This window comes from Rhagoletis pomonella, unplaced genomic scaffold, assembly GCF_013731165.1.
Source record: "Rhagoletis pomonella isolate Grant_MI unplaced genomic scaffold, Rhpom_1.0 Rhpom_scaffold_00004, whole genome shotgun sequence".
Taxonomy (NCBI): Eukaryota; Metazoa; Arthropoda; class Insecta; order Diptera; family Tephritidae; genus Rhagoletis; species Rhagoletis pomonella.
The window spans coordinates 61,024,701-61,034,954 of NW_023458558.1; positions in this window are offsets into that span (position 1 = coordinate 61,024,701).

Here is a 10,254-nt window from a genome sequence, read left to right on the forward strand (position 1 = left end):
AACGTCATTTTACACAGCCGTATGAGTTTTGAGGGGATGCCAAATTCAGACATAGCGGCGTATAGGCAACTCCTTTTAGTGCTGTCAAAAGCGGCTTTAAAGTCGACAAATAGGTGGTGAGTGTCGATCCTTTTCTCGTGGGTCTTTTCCAAGATTTGGCGTATTGTGAATACCTGGTCTATGGTGGATTTGCCAGGCCTAAAGCCACACTGATAAGGCCCAATCAGTTCATTGACGGTGGGCTTCAGTCTTTCACACAATACGCTCGATAAGACCTTGTAACCTATGCTTAGAAGGCTGATACCGCGGTAGTTGGCGCGAATGGCGGGGTCACCTTTCTTGTGGATTGGGCAGAGCACACTTAAATTCCAGTCGTCGGGCATGCGTTCATCTGACCATATTCTGCACAAGAGTTGATGCATGCACCTTATCAACTCCTCGCCGCCGTACTTGAATAGGTCAGCTGGCAGGCTGTCAGCTCCAGCGGCTTTGTTGTTTTTCAGCCGCATTATTGCTACACGTACCTCGTCATAGTCAGGCGGTGGAACGTCGACTCCGTCATCATCGACTGCGGGCTCAGGTTCTTCTTCTCCACAACTTTCCGTGCTGCTACCATTTAGTAGGGCGGAAAAGTGTTCCCTCCATAATTTAAGTACGCTCTGGACATCAGTTACTAGTTCGCCATTATTGTTCTTACAGGAGTGCGCCCCGGTCTTTAAACCTTCCGTAAGTCGCCTAACTCTCTGGTAAAATTTTCGGGCATTCCTCCTGTCGGCCAGCATTTCAAGCTCTTCGCACTCACGTATTTCTGCCTCTCTCTTCTTGTTGCGGCAAATTCGTCTCGCTTCCCTCTTCAGATCCCTATAGCGGTCCCACATAGCGCGCGTTGCGCCCGATCGCAGCGTGGCCCTGTAGGCGGCATCTTTTTTCTCTGCAGCTTCCTGACACTCCTCATCGTACCAGTTGTTCTTTCGGGCTCGCTGAAATCAGACTTCTTCTTCGGCGGCGGTACTTAATGAGCGGGAAATGTGGTTCCGCTGCTCGTATATGTCGGTTTGTTGAAGAGTGCTCTCTGAAAGCAGGTGTGAGAGTCGAGTAGCGAAAGCGCTGGCTGTCTGTTGTGATTGCAGCTTTTCGACGTTAAGCTTTCCTTGCATATTTGGGCGCACATTTTTTGCTGCACAGAGGCGGGTGCGTATCTTGGCTGCAACAAGATAGTGGTCCGAGTCTATGTTTGGGCCTCGGAGTGTGCGTACGTCTAAAACACTGGAAGCGTGCCTTCCGTCTATCACAACATGATCGATTTGGTTTCTCGTTTTTCGATCCGGAGACAACCAGGTAGCTTGATGGATCTTTTTATGCTTGGACCTAGTACTGCATACTACCATGTTTCGGGCCCCGGCGAAGTCGATCAGCCTCAATCCGTTGTCGGACGTTTCGTCGTGGAGGCTGAATTTTCCGACGGTGGTTCCAAAGATCCCTTCTTTGCCCACCCTGGCATTGAAGTCGCCAAGCACGATTTTGATATCATGACGGGAGCAGCGCTCGTACGTACGCTCCAAGCGCTCATAGAAGAGATCCTTGGATGCCTCATCCTTCTCTTCCGTCGGGGCATGAGCGCAGATGAGCGAGATGTTGAAGAATCTCGCTTTGATGCGGATTGTGGCTAGACGCTCGTCCACCGGGGTGAACGACAGTACTCGGCGACGGAGTCTCTCTCCTACCACAAATCCAATACCGAATTTGCGCTCCTTTACATGGCAGCTGTAGTAGACGTCGCAAGGCCCCAGACATTGTTTGCCTTGCCCCGTCCAACGCATTTCTTGGATGGCGGTGATGTCAGCTTTTGTCCTTACGAGGACATCAACCAGCCGGGCAGAGGCACCTTCCCCATTAAGGGTCCGGACATTCCAGGTGCATGCCCTCAAATCGTAGTCCTTTAAACGTTTGCCGTGGTCGTCATCATAAGAGGGGGTCTCATCCGAGGCTTTGCCTTGCTTCTTCACTGGAAATGGTTTTTACGTGGCGGGTCCCAAGCCCAGCGCACAACCCATTGCTGGGGCGGGGGTGGTTTCGCAACCAAATACACGTTTATATAGCGAGCCGCTTGCTCCAAGCAGACATCCGCTTGCAGCCGCACCTACTGGTGAACAGACGCTGCAGACTTCAGTGAGCCCTTAAACCGAATAAGTCAGAGTGGCCCCACCGAAGCTCCCTCTCTTTCTGCCGTGACCCAAGGCTCCACTCGGATTGGTTACCGCATCTCGCACATGGGTTGCTCACGTTGCCCAGAGTGCGCGAACGAGGGCGCAAGAGTCGGGATTGAGTATAGCCATGCAACTGTAACTGCATACCCAGCGCAATGACTATACCCCATTGCAAACCATTGCTTACCATAAAATGAATACGTGTTATGAATTTCAACCTTAATTCCAGCGGCACTAATCAGGTAAATTTTAATCAAAAGAATTTTCCATCATACAGCTACATAGCTCACATTTAAAATTTGAACGAAATCGGTTAATAAACACGATTTTTATAAATAACTCTACTCCAGCACCACCTAGCGAGTTTTCTAGTAGCATGTAATTGGACCATATATGTATGTAAGATAACCTCCGACAATCTGACGGAACTCTATTCAGTGTTTTTTTAGTTTATTCCGAACAACAAAAACGGCTATCATTTTATGCAAATAGGTATGTAGATAGGAAAGTTTATAGCGAAACTCGTAAAAGCAAAGCTCCATTCATTGTGAAAAATAAAAAAAAAATTCTTCAAAATTTTCACATAAATGTTACCTTACTAAAAATTAAAGACAAAGTTACAATAATTCAATGGGATTTAGAAATCTAGGAGAAAATGGTTCCCAATCGAATGATACTTGCGCGTTTACGTAAATGTATATCGAGCCAGCCTTTCCAATAATTACCACTTTTCGCCATAACTACGGTATTGATAACATATCGTCCCGTTTCTGCCTAAACCTCGTATCTGCAATAGAGGTATTTTAGAGAGCGTAAGAAAAAATGCTTAATTTCTTCCCTTAGAATACCATAAACTCATTTTTTACTTAATATTTCGGGTTCCACTAACAGTAGTAAGCACCCTCATTAAGTCTCTGTTCTATTTTGAAATAGTGTGACGCTTAAACAGCTGTTATAAATGGTAATATTAGTTGTCCCAGAAATTGTAGATACGTGGTTAAGGCAGAAACGGGACGATATGTAGCTGTGTAGAATTTCAGGACGTTAGCGTAAGCAGTTCCAGAGATAAGCTACATATATGAGAAGTTCAGTTTGTATGGAAGGAAGGAGCCACGCCCCCTTTCCCAATGCATTTGTAATATATGCATCAGTGCTAAGTTTCAGTTCCCCAGCGTAATTGGTTTTAGAGATATATTGGTTTTTTACGTTTTAGTCTGTATAAGAATTTTAGGAATAACCCGAGCTACATACCGAGTACATTTTTGGTCAGAATATTTGTTTTCAAGGTGTTGCCAAATATGAACCAAGTCGATTAGTGAAATACATTGTAAAGAGAACTGTATGAAATTGTAAAACGTGACGTCTCAGATTTCTTAATTTTTTGGCAGCAACAACGAAAAGTTTTAATTTTTTTTAGCGAAAAACCTTCCACACAAAAAAAAAAAATTAAGTTTGTGGTTATATGAAGGCGAAATTTTGAGAACGGTCCGTTGCTAACTCTAAATATAAACAACGACGCACTGGAAAAAGTTAATACGAATAATAATAGGAATAATCATCGAAGATAAACTAAAACAAAAAAAAAATGGATTCTATATTTTCAATTAGAGCTCTAGCAATATGTACATCGGTGAAAACTGAATTTAACTCCATACATTAGCTTTTGCGTGATGCGCTTACAAACATACAGACAAACATACCAAAATTTTATATTTGGCTTCTGTTGATCTAATAAACCCCCTATTAATTTTTCTTTAACATCTATTATGTACAGATATCGGCCTGTTGCAATTTTATTATTCTCAAATACTCTCGTTTGATACCCATATGGCAACACTTGGTTTATATTATAAATTTAACTGAATTAAAGTTTTCAAATAAGTGGCAACCCGCTTCAAGAATATTTTCAAAAGTAATCCTCTTTAGTTTAATATTCGTATTGCAATATTTCATTTAGTTTACAAATTTTAATGAATACAATTTTTCAATCAGTTGGCAAATCCACAAAAAATATTTTCAGCATTAAAATTTCCTAGCCTCTTTAGTTCGATGCCAATATTGCAATATTGAATTTATGCTATCAATTAAATTAAATTAAAGTTTTCAAATAGGTGGCAACCTTCCACAAAAATATTTTCAGCTGTAAGCCTTTGTAAATTTCTTTCTTTTGACAGCCATATTGCAGTATTCACTTTACCGTATCAATTGACCTAAACTGAAATTTTAAACAAAGGTGGCAACTCTCTAATTTTTTCTTCTATATTGGAAGCTAGATCTCTAGCGATACATCGGTGAAAACTGCAATCAATTCCATGTTTTCGACTGATCCGCGTACAAATATACAGACAGGCAGAGATTCAAAGATTCTAAAAATTGTTTATTTGGCTTCTGTAGCTTTAATAAAAACCCACCATATTAATTTTTCTTTAATATCTATAAGGTACAGACATCGACCTGAATTTTATTATAAGTATAGATGTAGATATAGATTTCATTTATTTTATCAATTAATTACAATAAAATTTTTCAAACAGGTGGCAGCCCTCCCTAAAAATATTTTCGGCAATAAAATTTCCTAAACCCCTTCAGTTTGATACCCATATTGCAATATTCAATTTATCTTATAAATTAAATTAAATGTGAATTTTCAAACAGGTGGCACTCTAAAAAAATATTTTTGGCTGTAAGCCTTCTTCAGCCTCTTTCTTTTGACGCCCATACTGCAATATTCATTTTTTCTTATCAATTTACTTAAACTTCAATTTTCAAACAGGTGGCAACTCTCTAATTTTTTTCTTCCTATATTTTAATTTAGACCTCTAGCAATACATCGGTGAAAACTGCATTCAAATCCATGCATTCGTTTTCGAGTGATGCGCGAACAGACACACAGACAGACAGACAGACAGACAAAAACTCTAAAAATGGTTGATTTGGCTTCTGGTGCTCTAATAAAGACACCCACATTAATTTTTCTTTAATATCTATAATGTACAGATATCGACCTGTTACAATTTTATTATTACTATTTTCGGCAATAAAATTTCCTAAACCCCTTCAGTTTGATACCCATATTGCAATATTCAATTTATCTCATAAATTAAATTAAATGTAAATTTTCAAACAGTTGGCAACTCTAAAAAATAGTTTTGGCTGTTAGCCTTCTTCAGCCTCTTTCTTTTGACGCCCATACTGCAATATTCATTTTTTCTTATCAATTTACTTAAACTCCAAATTTCAAACAGGTGGCAGCTCTCTAATTTTTTTCTTCCTATATTTTAAGTTAGACCTCTAGCAATACATCGGTGAAAACTGCATTCAAATCCATGCATTCGTTTTCGAGTGATGCGCGAACGAACATACAGACAGACAGACAGACAAAAATTCTAAAAATGGGTGATATGGCTTCTGGTGATCTAATAAAGACCTCCCACATTAATTTTTCTTTAATATCTATAATGTACAGACATCGACCTGTTACAATTTTATTATATGTATAGATATTAATATAATATAATAATATTTAATTATCAAGTGAAAAACTAAAGCTATATAAAGAGGAATATTACCAACAAAAAGTAAATAATCTTCAAAATATCCTCAAATAATCTTAAAAGTAAATAAAACGCTTAGTGATTCAAGTGGCAAAACTGTGTACTGTGAAGCGAATTATTGTAATACGATTTTGCTTAACTACTTAATACAAAGGGATAAATAAAATGAAAAATTAATAGTATTTAAATTCATCTATCCATGTCGTTTCAATCAAAAAGGTATAAGGTATTTTACTATTTCAATTTCAGTATTGCCCAATTTGGGCAATTCACAAGGTGTCGTATTTGTCGTGTTTGTCGTGAAGTCATGATATTTCATGACAGTTGTAAAAATGTTGTTATTGTTTTGTGAAGAAAAATAACACATGACGATACAACTCTGCATCCTATGTTTATTCGGTGTTATGTGAGGTTAAGTGCTGAGATATAATAAATAATCGTAACAGGTGTTCACAACCGTCGTGTTTTAACACAACTTTTGTTAGGAAAATATAACTTCACAACACCTTGTGAATTGCCCGAATGATATGTTTGAGACCAATTGGAGAATTACATAAGACTTCAAGTTGAGAACTAGCATTTTCTCAACTTGAGAAACAGTCCTTTTTTCATACAAAGAAAAATGCCCTTTTTCTTGAGAACGCTATGATCCTCCACTTGAGGTACTGTTGAGAAACAACGTTGGAGATTTGAGAAATAACTTAGTTCTCAACTTAACCTCAAGTTGAGCTTAAACCTAAATGTTTATTGGGTTGATACATATGGTAGAATATAAATAGCCAATAGACATGATTCAATAATACAAGGTTCGATAAACTGACAGTTGTCTCTCGCACCGCTCCCTTAGCAGTGGCACTGTGTTGCTTCTTTGCAAATTAACATGGAAACCGTGTAGCTTTGGTGTGAAATAGAAGTATAAGCTTTTGTGCAGCATGTTTATTTGTATATGCATATGAAGCATATTTAACTGATGAAAACATAAGGATTGGATGTTTACATCAATCTCATAGCAGTCTTATTTTAATTTTGAGTCATTTTGCAGTTTTTATACGGCTAAATAGCATATAAATTAAGTAATTCACGTAGATATATCAATATTACGTTGAACATTTCGTTTAAAATGCCAGATTTCCTTCAAATACATTAGAATTTACGAAAGGAATTCACTACTAATTGCCTACTTTGCGTACTTTTCTACTACCATTTTCGAAACAAGGGATTGCATTCTTGCCCTTTCTCTGTCCTTCGTAAATGCAACCTTTTGTAAGGGAGTGTCAAACCGCAGCTGTCAATAATTATCTAACCTTGTATTATTGAGTCATGGCCAATGGAGACCGCTCATTGCTCTTCAAGAGCAATATATATCAGAGCTTATATCTTGCTATCTATTGCCGGCAATTTGGTATAGTATAACCTTCGTTTTCTGGGAGTGGAAAGCAGGAAACGAAAATTAACTAAAATTCCATCACATTTAATGACTGGGACCACATTTTTGTGAGTTTTGCACGTTATAGTGATTCAATCTTCCCCATATTTTATATTTAGGTTTTTCTAATAAAATAAAGACCACAAACTAAATTCCATCGAAATCGGATGAAATTTAATGTTTCCGCCACCAAGAGTAGAGGGCGTGGCAATTATTCCATGTTTACAAAATTTCATAATTCTCTATTTCTAAGCAAAACTAGAACACACGTCAAGTTTCAGTGAAATCGGTGCAGGTGTACTATTATTTCCACCTGCCTCCATATAGTCGAAACACTGTGCGTCGTGCCGCTCATTGTTTTGTAAACAAAACACAGCTGATAAGCATATCCACAAATGTTATTTCAAATGTCAACGCATGAACGCAACAGAAAAGTAGCGAGTTGGATTACTTTCGACCAAAGAACGTAGATAACAAGAAGAAACAACTCGTTATAATTGTGGCGAAAGTGCGCAACAGGGTCGTGCCTTATCTTTTCATCCAATCAAAAAACGCACTAGGCCAAAAGAGAAGGCACGCCCCTGTTGCGCGCTTTCGCTACAATTATAACCAGTTGTCCCTTCTTGTTATCTACGTTCTTTGTTTCGACGGCAACTACGTTAACGCATTCCTAACGGCGTCGTCTGTAGCAGCTGTCATACAAATACACGTGTTCAATTTTATTTGACGTTGACGGCGTGACGCATTTGCCGGCGAACGCATGTTGTTGACCTTCGCTTTTAGTCTGTTCCAATAGCAGTCCGGTTTACAGGAACTTACAGGAACTCGTTCATATAGACACAAAACCTGTGGGAACACTTTTGAGAGAGTAACTGAGCAACTTTTCGTAGTCAGAAGTTACAGGATTTAGTCCGGAGTTTGTTTTTTCCTGTAAGTTCATGAAAAGTGTCAAACGATGGGCAGGGTTGCATTTTTAAACAAAAACAGAACGCGGCGAAAGCCTTAGGAACCTTATATTTGAAAGTAAACAACGAAATGTTTGAATATGTATAGATTTAAATAAGTATTTGGTGATATTTCAGCCAAATCAGTGTTGTACCAATGACATGTAAACAAACCGAGTGAAATTTTTACAGGAAATAGTGCTTTTCGCGTTCCCGTACATTTCTGCACCTGGTCTCCTTTTACTCTCACTTGAGAGAGTAAAATTGTAGTCTGACCGTTCCACAGGTTTTAGTCCGAAGTTCAAAGCAACAATCTTATTATTATTATCTTTTTTTATTCGCGAAAATTACCTGATCTAGAACATCGGTATACAGATCCATAACATACAACTCAAAATTAAGTCTACGTGTCTCGGCGTTCTTTTGTGTCACTTTTGAGTCCCTCCCTACAGCGTCATTAAAAAAGTTCATGTTTTTAAAATACATATTCACGAAATTTTAGTGAAAATCATGGTACTAAAATATAAAAGGCTTTATTTCAGTGGGTTTTGTGAAAACCCACCTGTCGGATGGCGGGTTAAGTTTTGTAAATGATAAAGGTTTTCTTCATGTGATCACATGAGCGTATGCAGGTACGGTTGAAAATAATAAAATAATTATGATTTTGGTGTAAAAACGAAGACGCGTTTTAAAATTTGCATGCAGTTAAGGCAACTAACAAATATATTCAACCGTTTTTATTGAGCTTGAGGCTCAACTTATTGTGGAAAAGCGACAATAATTTGAAAAAATGGTAGAAGTGATAGGTATTTCGGAAATCGCCACATTTGCTCATCAGACTATATGTACGTAGGTCTCGTTTTTTGTCCACTCGAAAGAATTTCTAAACAAATTTATTAGGGGTCTTCATCAAAAGTGATAAATTCTTGATGAACTTGATAAAGTGATAAATTTATCATTTTGATAAATGAACTGTCAAACTTTGTATGGAAATCTATTTAACCAAAGTTTATCACTTTATCAAACGACTTTGGTGGACAGGTTGTCAGGCAGTCGCTCTTGCTACGAACACATAATAAAATCAAATGAACACAATGGACGAGGTAAGAATGAAACGTAACTAGCCATATAAGTTAAATAATCAACAGTTTTATGCGAGTATTTACCAAGGCGCGTTCATGAAAGGATACGGATAAACTGACAAATTTTAAGCAATTGATCCCTTTATCACTTTAGACGAAGACCCCTATTATGTTTGTAATGCAACTATGGACACCAGCTGGCAGTGCAACTTGCACTCTCCTGCAAAACTTTTTGAGAGAGGCTACTTTAAAACAGGGACCGTAACCGTTATGATTTTTATAATAAAAATTCGTTATTTTGGGATTTTATATATATATATATATAAATTCCGTCTAAAAATGATTGATATATTAATTTTGAGTAAATAAGCTTCAGCACATACTAGTTACTAAAATATCGCAATTTTCGTATTTCTGAAAATTGCCGTTATATGGGAGGTAGGCGTGGTTATTGTCCGATTTTGTCCATTTTCAATACCATCCGTCCTACACTGAAAAGAAGTACACATACCAAGTTTCGTTAAGATATCTCAATTTTTTACTCGAGTTATTGTGTGCAAAATCGGACAGGCGGATGGACGGACGGAAGGACAGACAGTCACCGCTTAATAGATTTCTGTTTTCATTCTGATAATTTATGTATACATTTATCTATATCTATTTATCTAGATTCGTTTTGCACAAGTGCGCTCGGGTATAACGAATTCAGTCAGCTCATTATACATATCGTCGTTTAAAGAGGAAAACCGCCTATCGTCGTTTTGCAAAACCGCGTAACTTACATTTGTGCCAAAAATTTGATTTGCTCATAGGAAGCTCCAGGCATAAAGTCTTATCTATTAATGCCAAGATATCGATATTAAACTATGTATTGCAAAATAACAGCATCGTTGCAATACCGCTGATCAAGAGTAGCATATATATTTTTTTATATATATTTTTACTCTCTCCTCTATAATCTTGGTGAATTTATATACGCGGTTTTGCATTATCGATGCATCGATGTTTTTTCAAAACTGGCATCTAGAGTACATTGAACCG